Source organism: Rhyacophila brunnea, unplaced genomic scaffold, assembly GCF_057557595.1.
Source record: "Rhyacophila brunnea isolate RB1 unplaced genomic scaffold, BYU_Rbru_1.0 scaffold_1, whole genome shotgun sequence".
Taxonomy (NCBI): Eukaryota; Metazoa; Arthropoda; class Insecta; order Trichoptera; family Rhyacophilidae; genus Rhyacophila; species Rhyacophila brunnea.
In genome coordinates, this window is record NW_028232751.1 from 13400673 (window position 1) to 13426695 (window position 26023).

Sequence of the window (26023 nt, forward strand, 5' to 3'; positions counted from 1 at the left end):
TATAAAATGCAGTTGTCATATTTTTGTCATCGTTTAACAATTATAAAATAATTTACCTAAACTATAGGAAAGAGAATTTTTAAATATGGTATTATTTTCAATAGAAATGATCTTAACTAAGGACAATGTTTCTGCATAGTGTTTTCTGCTAAGGAAATTTTAGTTATGACAAATGTTTCTGCATTCCGCTCTGAATAAATAAGTACTGAAACTAATAATGCAATGACGAAATTTTAATATGTTATGTTGATTTATACGTAATTCTTGTGTAACATTCTAGATTTTTTGAGAAATTCTAAGCACTGTCAAAAAATGCTTTATATTTAACATACTATGCCAGATACATATTTTTCTCGCTATATTCTTATTTTTCTGGCAAAAACAATGACTACAACCGCTTGGGCTGATCAATGTTAGTTTATAATATTTTTTGTATTATTATGGTACCTACTGTATATACTTAATCCTTTTTTATAAGCGACTATTATTATGAAGATTGCGTATAATAGTATGTATTTTACTTAGGTTAGCAGGAGGAGTTGTGTATTTTTTAGCAATAATAACAATGGTAAAGATGAATTTTAATACCTTGGTTGCTCCATATGAAAAACATTGTGTAGTAGAAAATACAGATTCCAGATATAATGCAAAACGACTACTTATATTGTCATTAATCATTATCTGTCAACTGTAACGAGTTTAACCAGCATTTGTTATCTCAAGTGAAAATAACTACTTGCCTACTCACTCGACCGTAACTAACTACCAACTAAATCAAAAATGAATACTGTACAACGACATTAACTTGCCGAGTTGAGTATATCCATAACTTGCTGGCGAGTAAATCTGATACAATATTGTTCATTATCAATTGAGTTGACGTTTACGCGGTAGAGCTTTATTATAATAATTTTGAAACAAAGTTGCTTTTATGCGATCTCATTATCATTCGTATGGGTTTATACGTTTATAGCAAGGCCCACTGTATTAGTCAGGTTGTGATACGAAACTGTAAACATCGATGATAATGGTAGCTATTGCCCATACTTCGAATGCAATATTCTGTTTGTAAAGAATGATGATTGTCCTACTATATTGATATAAATTATTAAAATTTTAACGTAATATGATATAAAACATCTTTATTGCCAACAACACTAACTTTAACCCCCCGAACCAACCCCACCCGAACTACCCTCGGTCTTGAGCGTATCATGTCACTATATATTTAATTTTAAGAATATCTCAGGAACAGATATCCAAGACTGAGGCCACCTACTAATGGTGCCCGTGGGAGAGAGGAGCGTGGTGAGCTAACAAAAATAAAAGATTCTAATTAATAAAATATATGGCACAAAAAACAAAGCTACAACAATACGGACATAATTATGTCAAGAGATCTTCATGTCCCCAATAAGACGCCGCGTTTTTTTTTTAACGCAACGGAACTTTCTAACAGGTTACCGCATCACATCTTAAGATAATCAATAACTAGTACTACCATTGCAATTCTCAATTCTGTATGACGACCTCGGTTTATAGTTAAATTACCAATAGCTTGAAAATAATTATCGAAATTTCAAGAACATTTAAAAAAAAAAAAAAAAAAAACATAGTTTTAAGTCATAAACTACTTTCCGTACGACTGCACTACGTGCACTAAAATTCGATGACATATTAGCTCTCGGATTGGTAGATTGCATGCGCTATAATATTTAACTGTTTAGCGGTAAAAATCAATATAAAAATCTCATCACAACCTTTAAAAATGTGACATAGGTTTGCTCATGCTATTAATACTTATCATATTCTTCCGTATAATAACGCATTATGACTATTGTTTTAATAATGTAGATGGATGTCAATTTGCTAAACGTTTGCTAGATTCGACTTTGTCTACCTAAAACTGACCTGAGCAGCGATCTTTCATATGAGTTTTTAAATGAGCATAAATTACAAATTGGTTACGACAGATATTTTAATTGTTTTTAAAAACCCTAAATAATTAGTAAAAAAGTTAACTCGTATTTACTGTTCAAGAACTTTTTACAACATGCATATAGAAGTTTTTGCACAAATTTGCACAAAATAAAATATTGAACCAAACTAAAGCGTATCTACAGAAACCGAAATGTATCTGCATTTTGCACTTAGTAGCTATTAACCTCAAAATGTGGTCGATTTATGAAATGGGTAATCATTGTATTTGAATGATATGCCGGATTTTTAAACACTCTGTTAGTAAAATTTATGTGTACATGTTTAATCATTATTATTAACCTAACGGCTAAACCACATTAATATTTTCAAAGAATTAAATGAAGTATTCTGTCTATTACTCCACTGCTAGTACATGTACTAAAATTTACCTTCATTAATGATTTTTAAAGTCATGATTCTTAACTAACTTCTGAACCTAACGATAATCTTCTGTTATCAATCTTATAATAAAATTCTTTAATATTTTCATCAATCACGGTACTTAGATGATTTTCAAATAGAAATTAAATTTAAAAAAAAAATGTGGTTGTCGTCGATATACTTTTAGAGATAATTGAGAATTATTTGATATCTCAAGATATACTATATCTTAAAATAAATAACACAAACAAAACAAAAGTTTGGCTGTCAATTAATATTGAAAACGATAACTCACCTCCAAATAAACCCGGTACTTCTCGTACCGTTGGCTCGTATACATAATTATTATATATATATATTATTATATATGATTTAAATTGTGCTTTTATTTTACCTTAAAGTAGGTATAAAGTGTGGCTTTAAAAATAATTAATATACTAGGTATGTAAAGTAATGGCACCCAATAATAGTTCAATAATTGCCGGAATTAACGTAGGCTTAAACTTACTACTAATAAGGCTTCAATTAAGCTCTAATTTAAGGGTGCTGTCGCGCGCTAAATATTAAGATAGTTTACAATACGTTCCACAAAAGCTGTTAAGCCAATCAATATTCCGTGTGTGTAAACCACAATATAATCATGACGGAAATTAATATTTCTCTTAATTAAGTACACGTACTACATGGTACCACCTACGTACTATAATAATTATCTTAATTCAATTGTATAATCAACTGGATTCAGTTTGACGACAATGTTCACATTAAAATTTATATTTTTGATCAGATTGAGGTAAGTGTAGACCTTGTTATTTACTACATGTAGGTAATCAATACAATATTAACCAAGCATCTACGAGTATTATTAAAATTGAGGCTGTTATATATTGTATAAAATCACTTTGGGGAAAATAAATTAAGACAACGGAAAATCACAAAATATCAAAGCAATCTGAAATGCGAAAAGGTGTTCGGTTCTGAGGTAAAAAAAAACTAATTTTGATTACTTATAAAGCATTCGAAATAAATGTACTTATTAATCTCCTTAATGTACTTATTAATCTTCTGGATCAGGACAGGTGCTATTCTTATCATGACCGACTATACATAGGCCAGGGCATTGAATTTTGAATTAAGAAGGTAGTGCAGTTATTGATTATCTTATTTGTTCTTCTGAACGCAACGCGGTAACCTTTTCACAGTAAATAAAGATTTTCGATTGGAAATTTTCTTCAAATTTCTATTTTATTTCAAAATATGCTTGAATTATCATTTTCTACTAACAGATTACCATATTGGAATCGAAGCATGAGAAATATATTATAGTACAACTATCGGAGTTTACAGTTTCATGTCGCGGCCGGACTATAGAAGGCATTGATTCCTATCATGCATTTAAGGGTTAAATCTTGGCAAATCTTGGGTTGAAAATGATGTCTGTTAACAGCGTGTTGTGACACATGATTAAAACTTACCACCAATATTGTATTGAGAATCACAAATACGAGGTACACTTTCCTACTATATCATCCTATTTTTTATTCCCCGTTTCCCAATTAATACTACGTCTTATTCACCGTCATATTTACATTAGGTATGTTAAAATACAAAATATGTTGACAGCATTAAAAATCAAACAAAAGAACACAAGTTTTAAATTGAATCCAAATAATTATAAAAACGTTATCTTCCACAGAAATTTAAATACACAATTGGGCAGGAAAAGTAGTCCAAATAAACATACATTCTATTATATACGTATACGCAATATAGATTATTGAGTTTTCGTAATGCCTTTTGTGGAGTTCACACACTAACCTCAATATGCGTATTTCAAATGTGGAATAAATGGGCACACTTGTAATGATTATAATTAATCGTTTTCAGTTTCCTTTTTTTATGTTAGCAAGTGTTTCAGCGGGGCACACTTCCTTTTCGTTCCCCGTCCTCACAGTGTATACCCTTTATCCCAAAATTGGGCCCCCTTTCAAGGTGCTGATGTTTAATTAATGCCGCGTTAATTGACGCGCAGCTTATGTGAGCTAAGCTTTTGCCTTGCATGTAATTAACCCTTTAACCGAGATGAACGGCCACGATTGCCATTACTCTAGTACTAAAAACCTTATGGGTAACAAAACGGTATCAAAAAAAATCTTTTACTGTTACATAATATTTTATTTTAATAAAACAACAAAATCTCATACAGTGGAAAATTGTTATACGTCATGATATAATATTATTTAAAATATCTTGTTTTGTCAGGACTTACGTTAATAAAGACAGCACTATTTTCTTCAGCTTATATCTCGTTCAAAACATACTTTAGTGACCATATTTTGCATGAAAATATGTATTCCATTGATGGCATTTTGTCGCAGATTTGATCATATGAGAATCACCATTACAGCATATTAATGGTTCTCAGTCTATTGAGGTCTATTTTAATTTCGGTTCTTGAGAATTAATTTAGGTAGGAGATACTCTGCTGGCCCCACCCCCCCCCCCAAAGTATCATAATTAATATATTTACAGTATCAATTCTGGTCCTGTGGCCATAAGAATCGAGATAATATACTTTTTGACAGTGGCATAGAATAGAATATAATCGAGTGTTGTCATTTTTGCTAATGAATCTTTAAAATGATTTATTATTTTTGCGTATTCCATATTGTTTTCGATTATTTCATATATTCAATCGTGTATGCTATCGTCAAAAGTAATTGTTTGTACCAACGCTCATAATAAATGTATGTGGTCAGATCTGTTAACTATGTATACAAAATCTAATTATTTTTTATTTAATATTTATTACAAATACAAAAAAAAAATCACTCATGAATCGTTATTAATTAATAATAATTATAAGATAAAAAGAACTTTTTATATACAACGTTTTTAAATTTTCTGTTGAATCATATAAACTTAACTTGACTAGCTTAAACGATCAAAAAAAATTGTAAGTACTTGATAGAAATAATACTGAAATGTCATTTTGACATTCATATTGATTTCCATAGTAACGCACGTATATATTAATAATTTAGTTGCTATGACCCCAGACCCCTAGCAACCAATAATGGTGTCGAAATAACTTTTCATACAAATACTTTTATTAACTGAAAATACAAATTAACTGAAAATTAAATCAATTCTACTTAAAGATGGCTAATAGTATTAAAAAATACATTGGCATCGTGTTCTGATATATTTTAAAAGTTTCAAATGTCTAGCTAGTCGGGAAGTTAATTAAAAATTGATTGCAAGATTTGTGCCGGAAAAAAAACCACCGGACAAATAAGAATACGAGCTAAGAAAAATGTTGTAAAAATACGTTTATACCTAATGTATCAAAAAAAACTCAGATTTTTTATAAGATATTATATATTTTTCCCGGCAAGTGGTAGACGTGTGTTCGAATCCCCCTAGGTCTAAAAAAATCTTTGATTTTATCTAATTAGTGTCTTTCATAAACCTTTAACAAATTTACGAATGTCCAAGTTAATAATATTTTTAATGCATTTAACAATCGAAAAGTTTTGAATATTTGCTTGAAAAAGCTAGTTGGTTACACTACCGTTCCTTCATCTTTGAACCTATATTATAGGTTATACAGAAATCGAAGCTCAGTAAGAAGAATACTGATTTTACTACATAATGTTAAGTAAGAAAACTATAAACATTATAATTCACCCAATAATTTTTGACTTGATGATTTATCCTTCAATTATAATATTATCTAGAATTCAGATGGTATTTACATTACAATTAATTTTTATTTTGACCATAATTATTAATATTGAAATTATTAAAGCAATAAAGAGTAGAACAACTACGTTATCAACACGGTTTTCAATTACAATAAAATTAATGTGTTTATTAAGAATCAGCTGTTCGGTTGCCAAGGGGTTGATAATGTCAATATATTGCTTCGTTAGATTAGAAATTCAAATGTAAATATCCTTGGCTTTAATTCGAGACTATTAAGACATAGAAGTGGTAGGCAATAAGCATGGAGCACTTTACTTTAAGATGAAAGCATTTTATCTGTACGAAGTATATGATTTTACATACACATTATACAGTATAAAACATACTTGTAAACTTTAAAAATATATGATACTTAGCTACTTATAGGCTATAACTTGCAAATTATTATATTGTTTGTTTACCATCGAGTACTTACGCCAAATTCACTGAATTTGTCAATACTGTTGATTTTATATGTCGGATTTATCACATCGCTTACTATTGTGTGCCTTATTAACCATTGGTTATTTATTTTATAACAATGGTATTTTTTCGTTATGCCCAAACTGCACCGTTCCATGCCACGTTACGAAACTCAGATTTTTTTTATTTTCTTTACAATTAAAATGTATAATTCGTATCATTATGTTATATTATAACAATTGACTGTAGGAACAGACAAATAAACATAATCGTATTAAACACAGTAAAAGAGAGATCCAGAAAATGAATAGTGTAGTATAAAATTGAGAGGTGTTTGCTGGCTGCTGGGCATAACGAGTGTGGAAAACTAAAAATAATTGAATAAGGGGACAAACACTGGTTTACGATATCAAAGGATTTGTGGAAAACCTTCATGACATTAAATATATAATTATGATACATGGGTTGAAGAAGAGATAATCACTGAACAAATTTATTCAACCAGTGGGTAGGTAGTCAAGAGGTATAAATGTCTGAAAATTAGACATAGAATTCGTTTAGGCGACAAAATAGTTAATATTTTTTTGAAAACGCAATGCATAGGATTGAGAGGAATAGAACCAGCATGGAGACTGGAGAGGCTATCCTACAGCAGTGGATTGATCCTAGTTGACGATGATTATAAAATATAATAAAACCAGACAAAAACTATGTATTAATAGTTCTTACGATATTCGTTTATTCTCGGTAATAAAGTCTTCCGCAAAGTTCTTCATTTAAGACTTTTGCAACAAACAAGTCTCTCGATAAATTTATTTCTCATTTAACGAGGTAGGTGGAATTTCTCAAAGACGCGGGAGCTGCCTGAGCTATATAAAATAGCTCATAAAACACGCGTCAGCTCAAAACACATACATTACAAAATGCTTTAAAAGTTCACCGTAGACTTCACGATCAAGGATTACTTTTGAATAGTAAAGCTGATCACGATTGATACGTTTTAACTGGATAGTTACTTGGTGAAACCTGCGTACGCTACTGTAAAGTTTTTTGTTTACTTTAATTAAATTTTAACAAAAATATAATGTGTAACACTCTCTAGGTAATAGAACTATCCATTATTGTTCAATAATTACAATTAATAATAAAAACTGTTTATCGTAATATGTTTTAAATATTTTATTATTTTTAGAATACTTAGATTGTAAGAATAGAATACTTACCAACACTGAGATTTATTATATAGGAATGCTGAATACATTGGTACTAGATATTTACTTAGTAAAAAATAGCCTTTATTATGACAATAATGGTTCATAGTGTAATTCGCAATCGTGTCTTAGATCTATTCTTTTAACGGGTCCGCTTTACAGTTTTCGCGGACGCCATTACTAACCACAACCAACAGTGCTAACGTACGGATTGTATTTATCATAGCATTATATGGGACATTTGCATATTTCACGTAACGAGTATTGACCGGATATAAATAGTCACGATGCTCACAACTCATTGCCACTATCGCGCCTCGGTGCTTTCGTGGTGGACGCGCGCTTTTATTATTTTTAGCCCCTACAAGACAAGTTTATCAAGTACGCGTGGCCTTGATATTGAAATTTATTAAGTATGCCTTATACAAGTAAAAGGATTGATGTGACCACAATAAATACGTTACACCAAATGTCAGCATATTCCAGAACACCAGTTGGGCCAATCATTAAATTTAGTAGGTTAAAGTCAAAAGAGCTTCTCTCCGTTTTTTCCCAATCCCACTCTAATATGCTCTAATTAGCCTGAATAACAAAGTTATTTTTAATATAATTAATAGTCAAAGGTTCGTATACCTACTCTTTTAATATTTATAATATTATACCTAATATAACTCGTAATGTACCTGGAATCCTCTCAGAACTATTTTATTATTTTTATGTGTCTATCTCAATGTGTAAGTGAAAAATGGAAACTATTTTATTTTTATCCAACTCAATTATAACTAAATATCTACATAATATTTTAATAAAATCCAATACTTACTATTCCAATACCTTAATAGGTCATGTATTTACAAATTAGCAAAATAGCAATTGACAAAACGCAAGTAATTCCAATGCTTGAGGATTTTTTCAGTTACGAATAATACCTTTCACGAGCTTTTACGGTGTTAATTTAATTTGTAGGGAATAAGTATGTAACTATAATTCGTGACATTTGTATATTCAATACACTATAATAGTATTATGGACTATGCATGAACTGCTTGATAATGCCGAAAGGCAAACCCCGATTCACTAAAAACGATTCAAATATAATAGTACGAAGCGCAAATCAATTAGAATACTTGAAATACTCGTACCTTGATCGCTTGAATTACGTTGACTTGCTGTGTGTAAACTCGCGTGAGTGGCCACGTCGTGACGTGCCGTGACTCGTGAGTATCTTCACGCGTGAAAAAAGCACGTGTGCTAGCTTCATTGTGGAAATCAAACAACCACCTCTAATGTGTTTGCTTTCGATCAACAAATCCGACATAATTTCGTGGTTTTTCAACTCAAAATTCAAAGGACCACTCAGAAAACCGCTGGAGCATAAAAATAAACACTTTGATAATTATCTTGTACATAAATGTACGTAAAAACTTTAATTAAAACTTAAATTTAAATTCTAATTTATAAATATTTATAGCATTTATGACAAAAGTAATACAAGCAGCATCTTGATTAAAATGTACATAGTATCACGCCAATATGACGTCTATATTTCTTTTGCAGATTGGCGATCGTACTTCCTAATTCTATCGTTGCACAGCGTACATTGGTAATGAAATTACAATATGACTGACTATCTACATCTTTATTGATTGTAGTATTGTTAGTTGATCTGTAATCGTACCTAATATTTTCAATATACAGTTAACAAGCGCCACACTGTGTGAAATAAAAATGATACAAATTTCATATATTTACTTCTATATGTATTATATATAAATTATAATCGCCACAATAATATTGTTTAAAATGAACTGAATATTGGATATTCAGTTTATTCTAAGACTTTTAAGTTAAACAAAAGTTATCGTTAGTAACTACTGTACACATTAATCACTAAGTGTGTACCTACTGTTATTATTTTAGCTTGTTATAATTGTCAACAAACATTATCTATATTTTTTTAATACTATCGCTAGGGCATCCAATTGACCAAGAGAAAATACTACCCATTTACTGATAATTGAAAAAATTGGTGTAGGTGAGATTTTAGTAAATTCCATTTCAATTCAAAAATAGTTTTATTAGTTACCAGTACGCTACACTATAAATACCACATATGCGTGAAGTTTGATAGTTTTGACAGAATGCGTGGCGTTGTTAAGGCATCACCAAGCAATAGAAAACGATGCAATAGGCTTTATAAAGAGTAGTCGGAAATAATAGTTTTAACAATAATTAAATTTACCCTACGTAATTCGTGCGCAGTGTAAGAAATAGCAATCTGCGCAATTTCAAGGTTAAATTGTTACACTATAGCTCTGAGCGCTTAAGATAATCAGTTAAGGTTGTAGTGAGTAAATTTAGTAAATTAAAATTTATTTTTCTTCGTAGAAACGCCTACTAAAATTTTGGTCGGTTAACCGTGTAAAATTATCCGGTTATCGGTTAGCTAAGAATCGTTGGGTTATCCGGTTAACCGGCTTGGATACTCTAACATAAGCTGTGAGGCGTTGCAAGGTTTTTACAATATTTTTATCTTAGGCTTGTCCAAATAATGAATTTTCTAATAAAACATATTGAATTTTATGACTTGTTCGCTCATCTTTTACACTCATCTTATGTTTCTGGAATTCTAAAATCGAACCGTGTCCGAATTTACATTTGTACATAATAAATTCTCTTAAAGTACATGTCGGAAGAATACATGGTCATCATTTTATTTTTTAGTATCATACTCAACATTACTCCGGCGTATGCTTATGAACAGTGAACGGCAGAAAATTTTGTTTGATTTTTTTTTACTGCTGATGGTAAACAGATCTCTTCTAAATCACTTTCGAGATACGCTTCAATGCTTACATCTATTTGCTGTGAAATGATCTTACGCATACGGTAGAAAAATAAATACCTTCGCAAGAAATAAAGGTGAATTTATTATTCAAATAACTGAAGCTAGATCGCTATCACAAACTTTTTTAATCACGACCATAACCTGATGTGAAGCTAAACTGTCATTTGTAAAACCATTACGTAGGTCAATTTTCCGTATCTAAACACAATCCAAAGAGTTGCCAAACGAGGTACACATTTTCAGATGCAATCATTAGCATTTTGAAAAATTATCGATAATTAATTGTCACTTCTTGGTCGTACACATATGGCTGAGGATGATGACCACTTTTAAATTTTGTCATCCTTTGAGCGACCAAGACTTTCCATCCTTCTCGATCTTCTGCTTCTCGCAGGGCAGAATGAATGGTACCCCCAGTCAGCTCTTTCACCTGGTCGCTCCAGCGCGCAGACGCTCTTCCTCTGCTTCGCCTTCCCTGGAAGAATTGTAGGTACCGGGAAAGGTGCGGGGGTCCACGAGGTAAAGGTACATACCAGATAGGTACTCGGGACTTTGAGTCTAGCGATAAACACATACCACCCAGCTATAACTACAGGTACTGGCTTACGAGTTATTGCGACCTGTCGCGTTCGTAAGTGGTCATCAAATATAACGCTTTTTTATAGTTTAGATATGCCGCGTCAGAATATTAAAGTAAATATTGGATGCCTTAAATGATTATACCCAATTTATGAGTGCCACGTATCTTCCACTGACACAGGCCTTATACCAACATGAGTGGCTTCAAAACCGGTCAACCCTTTGAGAAATCTGTTCGACAGCAAAATCATCCGGGTCACGATCCTCAGTCATGAGGTCCTGTCGTGTTTTTTCGTTTGAAAAGTTTTTTTACAAAGACGTCAACACTTACCCAATTATTTGTGTTAAAATTTAAATTAATTGTGAAAAATTTAATCAAGTAAAAGTACTTATTATGTATGTAAATAATTAATTATTTAAAATTAGATTTTCACTGAATTGGAAGACATGGGATTTAGACATTATTTTGACTATAGTGATACATTAATAATTATTATTACCTATTTTCGGGCAAGTATGGCAAACTAGCTGTCATCCGAGTGAGCATTTTCAAGATACAAACACTTTGGTGTGCTTTATTTGTAGAACGGGCGTTTGTTTATGTTAGTATCCTTTAGACTTGTAAACAAAAAGCATTAAGAAAATAATTACCGGCTACATTCTGCAAGTAACTTTAAACGGTAAATTTTTATGATATTTTCAATAAATATAATATTAAAATGCAATTATTGTGGGTATTTTGTACATTTTAATATTAAATTAAATGTACAGTTTTAATTTATTTATTAAAAGAAAGAGCTTGTTATAACTAATAGCTATATTATATTTGATTTGGTTCTTGTCTGCTAAGTGGAATTCAACAAAATTTGAAAATAGGTGATATACTGGATTATTTGTTAGGTTAGGTTAGGTTATCATTCTTGAATTCATGAATTTTGCCAAAATCGGCTACAAAAGTTTCAATATAATTTTTTTTAAATGTGTTTATTTATTACCTAATGATATTTCTTACGCCATGTGCTTCGTTTTATAAGAAAAATATGTAATGTACTTAATGAATTTAATATTTTCTTAATAAATATATTCCATGAAACAGAGTAATAGTCTCGAGGATTTCATGAACTGGAGCTGCGTTCCGCTCAGCTCCGGTCAAATTTCGAGCCCTGTTAACATACCACAGAACAGATTAATAAATAGAAATGTAAAAGCCATGCTCAGTACGAGAAACATATTCAGATATTAATATATTGAATTTGGTCTCCCAGGCAGTGTTGCCAACCATACTATAATTATAGTACAATACTATAATTTTACGGCAAATATGGCAAAATACTATAATTTTAAAGGATTCAATGCAAAAAATGTTCCCGTACTATATTTTTTTTTACAGAAATACTATAATTTTTACGCCTTTGTACTATAATCAGCACAGAAAAAGATGGCAACAGTGCTCCCAGGTCTAACGTAACGTATTGTATAATATAATTAGTAGTATGGTTTTTTGTTAATCTACATTCAAGATTGAATCCAAATATATATATACCTACCTACATACGGTGTAGAGAGAATAGAATCTTAATCAGCAAAATTTTATACATACGCCAACTTACATAAATATAATAACAATAAATATATACACACTTCTGATAACTAATAGTAATTAAACAAGCAAATTGTTCAGTAACAAATTGACAAGGTGACAATTTTTATTATTAGTAGGTATTGTAATATTTAACCCATACATAACTGTTTAATAGTAGCTATTTTTTTCTACAAATTCATATTATTATTTGCTGCGACTTTTATTTCGGCAAATACATCGACTGAAAAAAGATATATTTTAAAATAATATATAAATACCTATCGTAACTCTTTAATCTTTCTAAATCCGGCCCTGTAAGTATTTATATTTTTGTTTAATTTTTTTCTCAAAATTTTACCAGCTTGTTTGAAAACACGAATCCAACGTGCTCGTCCCAGATTCCCTTGGCATAGTCCAATGTTAATGTAACAAATTAAAAACAAAACAAAGACTCCCGGAGCTACATTGTTTTTCGTTTAAGGCTCTAGACAGCTGATGATAACGGAGCGGCTTTCGCTACTCCCAACTGCCGGGCGAGATGCATTTAGATAATGCTCGTGTAATTTACAAACTCCAAAGAGGTGTATCAACCCCCACTACTTGCCGACTTGTGACGTCACCCTCTCACTTACCCCGTTAAGCATTGCCCATTAGTAGTAACATGAAGCAAGCTAGCGTATTTACTCACAGATAAACATTTTGTATTCATTATCTTATTAACCAGCATCATCATCATCATCACCTTTAGAAGAGCGGGTCCTAGCCTCATAAAGTAAAAGGTTCCAAGGTAAGCACGAATAAATTCTGGATACCGACACCTAGTAGCATCGTTGGTAGCCTCGGACATGGAGCATTTGCAAAACTTTTGCGTGTAAGGTAAATCGTTATCTAATACTATCTATTATATAACAATCGTGTTGCATATGTCCTGCTGATAGAATTCGTCCAATCAAGATATAGCCTGTGATGATAACATTATTTATACAATATCTTATTTGTCCATAGCCGCTCCTTATGTAGAGCATATTATTGGGAATAAATCTACCGAAACTGTGAGTTAATACCTTTCTCATTTCCATTTTGGCGGCAAATTAAGTATGACCAGATGATTATATTAATTTTAATGCCAATCATCAAATCCTTTGAAGATATTGTCACGCTGTACAATAATACTTATTAGGCGTCGCATTGAGTAATTTTGACCGTTCTGTTCGACATTGAAACGGATACTCTAAAAACATATGCCAACTAAATTCTGGAAAGACTTTCTGGATGGCATAAGAGGTGCTGGTTGAAAGGAACAGACAGTCTGAGAAAATCTGGCACCGTGAATACCAGGCATCTGGGTTAAGAAACTCTCATTTGGTAATAGACCAATGATTGACCTCTCAGGAGCCCAACTGTCCCGTAAATACATCAGCATAAACCGCATATGTAATGTGATTATAGCATCCCTCTACTTTATGTGAGTATGGAGAAATCAATACCGCTAGACCTGCACCATGTATGCCGTCCTTGAAAGACTTTCTTCCATCCACTAAGTTCATGAAAACGTGCTGGCATTGATCAAGGTTTTACCGTTTCATCTGTGTTTTGTTGAATTTTATGTTACTATTTTTGTGCTCTGTTAATTTATATCACGATATACAAATGGCGCAAAACGAGTGAATAAATATTATAAATCGCTTCCAAGAAGTCCTTTAATTCATCAGTCGTTTTATGTTTTCCCAGGTCATGCCAACGTCCCGTAGCTTCGAAATATTCACTATTTACTTTATTCTGTGTAAGATAATATGCTGCATTATTTTAAAATATGTACATACTTGCGTTCATGGCCCCCACATTCTGACGCGGGCCCCCAGGCCAGGTTTTTTGGCAGGGCCCCCTACCTATCATTAAGGTTAAAGGCAATCAGACGCCCTACAGTGGCGTTTTCCAGATGGTGTTCGAGGTCAAATAAAATTCAGTGTATTTTTAGCGAATTTTAACACGTCAAATTATGGAGTTATCGAATATTAACACACATCAACCAAAAATTGTTTCGTAACATATTCATAACAACCATATATTTTAAAAAGGTAATAAATCTTGATGTAAAATAGCGCCGCAGGCGACTATTTAAGCAAATTTAAGATGTGTGCTTATCTCATTTATCTGGTGGACCCGCCACGTCGGGCCCCTAGGCTAGAGCCCTGCCAGCCCCCCCATGTGGGAGCCATGCTTGCGTTTCTTAATTCTGTCATTAAAATTGACGATTTTAGCGCCTATGTATGACTAAGTATTTTCCCATTATTTTATATGTGACATCTCTGCATCTGGCCCCTTGTAAAGTATACTATTCGAATATCTACAGAACACCGTAACTGTTCGATGATAATAACAGAGCTATTTGATTTAATGTTCAGTGTTTCTTTATTGATATTTGTTTAAATGTTTACTATAAATTTTTGTTCCCTTGAAGTCTATGAATCATGTGATAGTGATTTTTAAACCGTTTACTTTATGCGCTCCAACGCTGAATTCGTTGAGACGTTATTTATTATTCAACATTTATTTCCCCACGGTTCATGAACCCTCTATTTAAACATTCGATCATCACACACGAATGGCCTCTTCCTTTCGATATCGTCTTCACTCTAGGCATCAAGTGTCTTCTACAGGAGTACCCAACTGCTAGATTTAAAAAAAAACAACTTTATTATATAATTTAATTTTTTTGCAGCACAAATAATTATCCAATGCACTTGTGAGAAATACTGAACAGTGAAATGTCATTCTATATAATATATTTCCATAGTAACGCACGTATATATTATTTATAATAATTTAGTTGCTAGAACCCCCTAGCAACCAATAATGGTATCAAAATAACTTTTCATACAAAACAGAATTAACTAAAAATGAATTCAATTCTACTTAAAGGTGGCTAAAAGTATTAAAAAATGCATTGGCATCGTGTTCTGATATATTCTAAAAGTTTCAAATGTCTAGCTAGTCGGGAAGTTAGTTAAAAATCGATTGCAGGATTTGTACCGGACAAACAACCACCGGACTAAGAAAAACGTTGTAAAAATATTATTATTGTTGCAACTATTACTTAACTTGTATCAAATTTGTAAAATAAGAATATCTACATAAATTAACTATGGTACATACCAAGTTAAAAATCAAACTATTATCGTCAATTCAACCATTCATAATATAAAAGCATCTACTTGCTGTTTCCAATCTTCATCCTTAGCTGTTCATTACCATGTACCTATTTCGGAAAAATTTGATCCTTCCTGGTCCTTTCCATGTTTTATACCTAACGGATAACACTACATTGGACATGTCTAGGGTTCCCAGACGTCCTCGTTTACCCGGACAAGTCTTCTTTTTTGAGGTCAATGTCCGTGTGAGTAATTTGTCATCTTTTCCCACTATTAACATCTTATGCTCTTACTTTGTAAAATTGACAAAATATTTTTTTCATTTATTTATTTGAAAGAATTTCTTAATTGCAATATTTATACGATACTAATTTTTGTTTATTAATAAATACGATTAGGAGAATACATGATTGTAAAATTATTACATTTCGGAGTAAATTATCGAGATCTAGCAATCATTGGTATGCCACAGCACCACGAGTTCAATTAAAGTGGCAAAATACATCATAGAAACACTCAGTAAGAAGAAAATTATGTGTATGTATCGACATGGCATAATATATCGAGCGTCTGCTGATAATGAAAAATGTCCTCTTTTTCATCATCGTCAAATATGGGAACCTGAGGCATTTGGAACTAAAATCCTCATTGCACTAATTATCAAACATTTCTCCTACTGTGCAAAGAGCATACTGCGCGACGGTAAGGGAAAACTACGCCTCGTCTTAAAGTGCGAAGATTCATATTTTCCCTTTCTCTCACTCTTACATGGGTCATACACGTGAAGGTAACGTGGGGTTCCTTGTGATTAATTTCAAAATGGCTTTTATGTTAGATGGTTACGGAAATATAAATAGTGTAGTCATTAGCCATTCACTCCAGTATTTAATTATATATATATATATAATATAGAGCGATTGAAAATGATGTTACTTTTAGTATGTCATTTTCACTGACTGTTATAAAAAAATACGATAGTAGATAGAACCGTTGTGTAGCAATTCTGTGGAAACTATTTCTTAATATTTTTTTTGTAGAGATACCTACATCTGTTTATTTTAAATAATCTGAATCTGTGTAGTAGACAGGATGGCCGTTGCATGAATGTGATTATCTAGTAGTATCCGAGGGATATAAGATGATCGAAAGGCCGTCCCAGGTTAGGTAGAATTAATGAAATAATTACTAAGGTTCAACGGAATTAGGTAAGTGTCAGTAAAAAAACAAGAAACCAAAGAAATAAATTTGAAACGATCTTTATCCAGTAGTGTATTGAAACAGGTTAATATTATTGTGGATGTGGTGAGAAAAGGTATCGATATTGAGTATCCCTGATTTTAAAGGTAAGTGCAATTCCCCTTTACTACGAAAAACACGTCTGCAACCTTTAAAGGGTAAAATGCATCCCATAAATGTAATATATTGTACATACCTGCACGCGTGATGCACTTGCATATTATAATAATTCTGCACAGGCACAATTTGCTTTAGAACCCGTGATAGTGTCTCGTTGAAGTTCACATTTTTCAGCGAGTGCTTGCGTTTGAGAAATTGATATTGTCAATGACTACGTACTTAGCTCTCCTGCATTATGCAGAAGCAAGCATTATGCTCGATATCTTGTAGAACGACCTCTTTATTATGCGTGCAAGTGAACTTATCTTTAGCAAGCATACCGGGAATCGTCCACATCAAAAATAATCAATGACTATCTAAATGTCCCTAGAAAAATAAAAGTGTAGGTATTCATTAACGATTTGACACAAATATCTGGTATTGCCACTACACAAACAAATTTCAATTGTTACGTCATAATCAGATGAATATAGTTTAAAAAATCTTTCCGTACTCTTCCCGTCCTCTGCTTTGAATATACCGTGGCGAAACGATCGAGAAGCGCCTTTCAAAGTTCTGCTGAAATAACTTCATCTCTCAAGAGACTCGCACTAGGATTTCTAGTTTGAATGTTTCCAATGTTATTTCAGTTAAGCATAGGTGAGAAAATATTTTATCGCCGCATATTTAAATACTTAGCGATTATCCGTTGTGGAAACCAGATCGCAATAGCTAATCGGGCCAACTGGAGCTCGGACAAACTTGGATTGGTGTTTATTTTCAACCGATATAATGCGGAAATTCTACAAGTCGCAACTCGCAGCTCTACCATAATGTCAATCAAATTTAGTGGATTATATCAATATGACGTATATTATATGCATTTAACTGTCACATTCATCACAGAGTTGCGAATGGCTTCTGCCAATGACGACATCAAATCGTTTGCTTGTGATGTAGTGTGTGACCTAGCTCAATATCAGTTTGATTTCATTTCTCTCGAACATTTTGACACATTCTGGGATCCCTCGATATGACATGCCTAATTGGCCAGGTTTTTTTTGCCAGATCATCCGCTTTTTCATTTTTCTATATCACTGTTTTATTTGCATTTGATCTGGTCAAGGATAAAGAATGACATGATGTTGATGTTACAGTTATTGTAAAATACCAAATGGTAAAATAATTTTATCAATTTAATAATATTATCAATTATTTATTAGCACCAAGTAAATGCTGAATCTCTTGAAAAGATGAAATACGTCTTAAATATGTAGGAATTGTGCCTGTTTTAAATAAATTTTAAAAGAATAATTTAGTAGCTGCCCAAATTGACAAATAATACGTGAAAGCGACAGCAAATTTGAAATTAATTGAAAAAGAATTTTAAAGAAAAATATTTTCATTTCCTCAAACAGCAAAGCAAACCAATCTAGCGTCATAATTATTATATTTTCATATAAGCGTTGAATCAAACGTTTACACTGTTTACACCAATCTTTTGACAAAAAACTCTTCTGTTTGAATATAATATTATTATTTATTTCATTTGATTTTGAGATACTTTTAATTTTACAGCTTTACCCCGCGGAGGAATAGGTATTCGACTAAACGTCTGCTTCTGAATCCGTAGGATGTGGATTCACTATATCAAATTGTTATGTAGTTCTTTCTACAGCATTCATTGGCAGTAATTATTCGTGAAAACTTATAAAAATCTATTTACTTACCTATCATTTGGTATTCGCCACAAATAAAACGATTTTACCATACGTAGCTCACTTCCATGATAAGCCGTATCAGTATATAAAAGTACCTTAAAAATACTTTTACGTTTGAGTTTATGTAATTTTAGATTAAACACGTGTCGTAAAATATTTTTATACATGGTGACATCTTACAATTTTTAGTAAGTAATGTTAAATTTTATAAATTTTGAAGCCTGAAATGTGCACGGGTCTTTTGCGCAGTTTCATTTAAAAATTGAAAACAAATGACTTTATGACAGAATAAAACAAATGAAAATAGAATTGCTGTTATTTTCATTAAGCACTAAAAAACTATTAATTAAATTATACGTCCATACTACTGTGGCATATGTGATGGTTACTAAAATAATGGGGAGTATTTTGTATTGCATGAAAAAGGTTTATTGGAAGGTTTTAGAAGACCATTTATTGATGATTATTATTAATTGTAGAAATATTACTTTTATATAGGTACGCAAGGCATTTTCATTGGCAGTGGTAAAATTATGGAATTAGGTACGAAATTTATTGGGGTACTTTAGGTAATCTTTACAAGCAAGAGGCATGTTTCAAAATTATAGATGCCAGCATAAAGTTTCTAATAATATTATCAAGAATTTAATAATTCTTGGATAAGCTTTACACATTGTATTTTAACAACTAACGTTTTTCGTTTTTATAAACAATTAATATAACTACTTACCCAAATGAGTTAAGAAAATTGATTAACAGTTTTAAGGTACCTGTCTTATGAGGTAGTGAGGGGTAGTCCATATTATCCTTAGTGTACCTCAGCGCTCGAAATGGAAAAGTTTACGAATCGGAGCGCTCGACAATTTTCTGAAGATATTTACATAATTATAATTTTATGTGTATTTTATATCAATAAGTGTGTTAGATTTTTTATTATATGCCATATCTAGACTCAGATGGTCAAATTATTTTTTCCACGAGACGGAGGGATAACTTTACCGATTTCACGAACAGGAATGGCGCTCCGGTGCGCTCCGGTCCATTTCGAGCCCTGGTGTACCTAAGTATGTCTTTGTTTTATGAAACTTGAATATTTAAAAATATTGATCTAAAATCACATTACCAATGAGGAGGAGGCTTTAAGATTAAGGCTGTATACTTTGTCCATATGTTCTACAATACGAAGTATGATTTATTCCAGTTCATAAGCTGTAGAGGGGATTGATAAAAAGATCTCCATTTGTGATTTGTGATTTGATACAAGATAGTAAAATCTTCCACAACTGCACTTTGGTCGCTAACTAGGTACGGTCTTAGCAAGTATGAGGCCCGGTTGGAATATGTTTGCTAGACCCCTAGATAATAATATATTATTTTACCCTATTAGAACGATTGAGGGAGGAGATGCTGATTGTTGTAAATAGTAAATTTATTTGAAAAAGCTTTTTTTTCAATTTTCAGTATTTATTATGTATTTAAAATAGTGTAATAATAATTTACCGGACATATTTACGTAATTATTATAATACTTTTATTGCCTTTTCCGGCTTTTACTCATAATGTAGCTAGATTTCAGAATCAGCCATGTCCATAATAGATGAATAGGAGAAAAACACCTTTTTGTTTTCTCAAATACACAGTCACAAGGGTGAAAGTTTATATTATTTCGAGTATAGAATATTTAAAATTAATAAATTCCACATTTTGATAATGCAGAAATGTTAGAAAGCACAAATTCACAAAAATGTCAAAAATACCTAAAGGTGGACTTGGCTGATTTTGAAATGTAGCGACACAATTATTCAATTGTTTTTGTCCAACCATATTCAGTGACAATTAATAAACAGATACAATAACTATTGTAAGACTGCTTATTACATTATTATTATATTCTTCTTCTTATTGTGCCATCCCCTAGCGGAGGTTGGCCACCATCAAGGCGATCTTATATTTGTTGTCTGCTACCCGGAACAGTTGGGTGGAGCTGCACTCGTACCATTCACGGAGGTTCTTAAGCCACGGAATGCGGCGCCGTCCTCTGCTACGCTTCCCATTGATCTTTCCTTGAATGACGAGTTGGGGAATGCTATATTTTTGTCCTCTCATAATGAAATCCAACTTAATCCTATTATTATATTAAGAATATTAAAATAATGGCTGCTTGTATTCGTCTACAAATATTATTTTGTATTCTTACATCTATCACGAATGAGCTAATTTTGAATGTATTTTTCAACACTGTTCTAAGATCTTCACAATGTAATCGCTTATGTTATTCGCACCCCCAGACCTACACTGACGTAAGCCAAAATCAGCCATTTGCCAGGAGAGCCGAAACAAACTTTTTGAACCATGTTTATGGTACTTGATTTAATGTCTAATGGCTTTACAATGTCCATTTTTTTTGTAGTACCTAGTGGAAAAAATATATCTTTCTAGTGGCATTCATTTAAGAGTATCAGAGTTACTGGAGTGTTCTTCTAGATATTTGACTCAATTTATTTAAAATAACTCTGGAGTTAGGATATCTCGTTAAATATTTTTTTAGAGATACGCCAGTGTTCTCCTGAAATAGAGAAAAATAAATGTAATTGAACTGCATTCATAACTCAAAACAGTAAAATTCAGACTTACGTCAGTGTAGGTCTGGGGGTGCGATATACTACTTAGTTACCTACTTAAATATTTTATTTAAATTTGAACTTAACATTTATTGTTTCACATACATAATTTTGAAAAACATTTCTGAGAAAATATATTATAACCAATAGAAAAAATCTTTTTGAAAAAAGTAAGACACCCCTGCAGGGAATCGAACCCTGCATTTCCTGGGTTTACGCCCCGTCCGTGCATTATACTCTATGCTACAAGGTGACATACTAATTGCGACAAAATTTTAACTATTGACCTTTTTAATACTTACTCGTCAGCGCTCTTTTAAATCAAGCTACTTTGGCAATCGGTTTTTGTTTATTAAATCAAAGTAGATACTAACCGACGTCGCGGATTTCTCCAATATTTTTACTATGCAACTTACTTGAACTTGCTAATAATTTATAATTTACTATTTCTTTTATTCACCCAGGAGATGCAGGGTTCGATTCTCTGCCGGGGTGTCTTACTTTTTTCAAAAAGATTTTTTCTATTAGTTATAATATATTATCTCAGAAGTGTTTTTCAAAATTATGTATGTTCAATAATTAGAATGGTACATTCTTAAATCTTGTGAATTATTCGTTGAATAAAAGAAATAGTTAATTATAATTTATTGTTTCACTATTTTTGATTGTGACTCGATTGGGTCCAATCTGTCCAATCGCCCTAAAACCGGGCCCGTCGCTAAAATGTAGTCGTCTCCCAATCTCAGTCAAGTCTTTAAAATTTTCGTGATTTTAATGTTTTTTATTTATTTATTGTCAATGAGTCGATTTTAAAACCATAATGGACCTATTTCATAGTCGTGATAACAACAATAAACCAACATCAAACAGAAAGTTTCTCAAAGTTCTGCAAAGTAATCTTCCGGAACGCGCCAGAAACATTTTTGTTTCTATTATCAGTGTACGGAAACGCAACGTTTGGTGTAAGGCACGAATTAAGCGTACCTATAATCCACCCTTACATTTCCATTCCTGGTTAAACATCCCTAACGCCATTTGCGGTGTAGGGCGAGAGGGCAACTTCCTCTCTGAGTCCCTCCCAACCCTTCCCACCCGCATCCTAGAGGAAGGGAACTCGGAATTATTCTGATATCGCACGTCGGCCGGAAGCCAGTGCCCATACCAGGGCGCATTAAGCTGGGTTCTACTTCGAACGAAGATTATCTACGTTTGCGAAGAGGAAATTTGATGAAAAATAGCAGGCGAAGTATGGACTAACATGAATTTGTATCTGTTTATAATACGAGTTATATACGCACTAAGTACACAATTAGGTAGTACTAGCTTTATCACCCGTTGCTGACCGGGAGTGGAATGGTTAATTATTTGAAAATAAAAATTCTAAATTTAATACGTAGAGTGCAAAGGATTGAAATTAAAAAATAAAAAATTAAATATTACAGTTTTACAGTTTATTTTTATTTAAATATTTTAAAAAGTAGGGGAGAGCAGGTAGGATTCGTACACAGGGAGCATTCGTACAGTGGCGATATCTTCACTATCCAATTCATTGGCGTGCTCACGTTTGTGTGTAAGACTCCCGCTCATACGCATAGTGTAACCGCGGGGCAGGGCATCAGTGCGGCCAACAGCTTCGACGGAGCACGCCGATAGGTGTTTTCGCTCTACGTAAGTATTTTTTGTATTCACTTTTGAACACGCTTAACTGTTATAAGTTTTACACGAATGTTATAAGTGACTTAGTATAGTTTATGAAGTGATAACTTTGTTTAATATGTAAATAGTCATTTTAGGCTAACTATAGCGGTTATTTTTATTTTCAATTAATTTGTTGATTTCTCGGTTTGGGGTACCTTCGTGCAGTTATGAGTGGGGTAGATTCGTACTGTACGAATGCTCCCCATTCCTAACTGCGTGGCAGTAGAAAGATTGTTCACCAAAAATATTATTGTTACAGAACCATGCCGCGAATATATGTGAAAAAGGGGACCGGAACAGGAGACGTTGATGAAGATGCAATGATGCAAGATGCAGCCGTTAGAATCTACGTAAGGTGGACAATCAACTTCTACAGCGGGCCAAGATGCCAATGTGCCAGAAACTCTACCTGCAGAAACAGAGATTACTCAACAAGATCTTCCATGGAGCTCAGCGCCAGTATCACCCTCCTTGCTATCACCTACAACTGCACCTGCATCTTCATCAACTGTAGGATTAATAACTCCAGAAATTATCCGGCCCTATCCCAGAGTGGACAGAAATGCGTTAAAAAAGTCGAAGAAAGGAAAACTACCAGGAAAATCGAGAATATATACAGATACCCCTGAAAAAAATAGACTGGAAGAAATAGAAAAAGCAAAACAGTTGAAGAAGCAAGAGCAAGAGAGGAAGCAAAGGGCTAAAGAGATGAAGCGAACATTATATTTACTGTCAGATAGAAGAACCAAAACAAAGAGACAGAAGAAAACTTCAGGGACAACTAAACCAAAGAGGCAAAATAAAACTGTAAAGACTGATAGTCAGGATGAAACTGATTGTGAGGATGAGGCTAATATGAGTTTAAGAGAAAGTTCTTGTTCTCTCATCGAAGAGACGTCTGAAGGATCGGATACTGACAATGAAACTCCAGTGACGTCAGAGAATATCAAAGAAGAACGCTTTGTGATAGTAGAGTTCAAGAAAACAAAGACCGTTTAAATTATCTTGGGCAGGTGCTTAAAAAATATAGTCCCGTTGAATACAAAGTTTCATTTTTGAGGAAGAAGCCTCATACCTGGAAATTTGTCTTTCCCACTACCAAAGATGAAGGAACAGTTTACATATCAGTGGGTCTATTCTATACTTATCGACCGCTAAAGTGATAAAGTGATAAATATTATCAAACTTAGGGTAGGTTTGTATCAAAATATTAGCACGTATTGTAACAATTACACGAAGTTGGTTTTATTGTTGCAATAAGTGCTATATTTTAACAGAACCTATCTTGCTGCTGTTAAAATATCGCATTTATTGCAACAATAAAAACCAACTTCGTGTAATTGTTACAATAAGTGCTAATATTTTGATACAAACCTACCCTAAGTATGATACTATATATCACTTTAGTGTTCGATAAGTATAGAATAGACCCACAGATGTGGTATGCGTTTTCCCGCTATCAAAATCTGCTTTTACAGCAAGAACAGCCCGGATAATATTTAGCTTCGAAAAAGACCTATCTATATATAATGTTGGATAGTACAACTATTAAATACGATTAAGACCTATTACTCTAATGGTTAATTTTATAATGTTGGTTTATTCGTTCCTTTATTAACAAAAAAATAAATAAAAGTGTTATGTTTTTATGACTACGTAGTTATAAGCACTTTAAAAACAATAACTATTAATTATTATTACATGAAGGCTGATTCTGTGTTAGCTTTGATCTCAATACATGATTATATTACATTGAATAAATAGCATTTTCTTTGACTGTACGAAGGTTCCCCATTATGTACGAATGTGCCCCACACTATGTACAAAGCTACCCCACGTGTGGGGTAGCTTCGTACGTTTTCCATTTTTCAGAAAAGTTACCGTAGCTTCGCCATGCTGATTTGTATCTAAACTATACTTCACTATTATTAAAGCCAAATATATTGGATATATAACAGCATTAAAGTTATTTAAAAATATCTTACAGTTTTGTTTTTATATGGCTTAGAGTAAAAAGTGTACGAATCCTACCTGCTCTCCCCTACCTAGTAAATATTCAATTTATTATTTTAAGGCTTTTCTATATAATATAAATATCCAATCCATCATTCCAGGGCTTTTCGATATACAATATTTTTATGGCTTTTCCATTTGGTGCCAAAATATATAGATTTTTACTACTCTCCACTCTTAATGCCGCTACATACAATTATTGTCCGTGAGTGAAGCATTCTGATCTAATGTGGCAGCACTGCGTCGCCCGCGCCAATCTGCCGATTAGCGATCCTAATAACATAATTATTTACATCTAACTTTGCCATTTGACCTCCGATAGAGCTGAAATAAACGCCAATATGTGTAAATGTACACATTCTAGCAATGTTTTTAATATAATAAAATTCAGCATTCACTTACGCGTTTCAAGGCCCTGGGCGTGATGGCTTTTTTCCGCAAAAACCGTAAAATTGTCCCGACACGCACTCCGGCTCGTCGGCCTCCATCTACGGTCCAAATTTTGTCGAAATCCGACTGCGCGTGTGGATTTTTATAAAGAAAAACCGAAGGATGGTACAAAGAAACATCCAAATATATTCTTCAAACTGTAGTATAGATATTATGTATGTGATTGCAAAAGTGGGCGATGAAAGGTAAGGCGGCACTAGGGTTCTCAAATGGGGTTACATACAAATCGATACCTAAGTTTTTCACATTTTGTTGAAATAACAATGATTAAAATTTTTATAC

The 26023-nt window shown here is 32.7% G+C and overlaps 1 protein-coding gene across 1 annotated transcript in view; it reads left to right on the forward strand.

Moving 5' to 3' along the window:
- Positions 1-26023, forward strand: part of LOC147079484 (discoidin domain-containing receptor 2-like) — a 782269-nt gene that overhangs the window by 127237 nt on the left and 629009 nt on the right. The gene's annotated exons all lie outside the window — the stretch shown is intronic.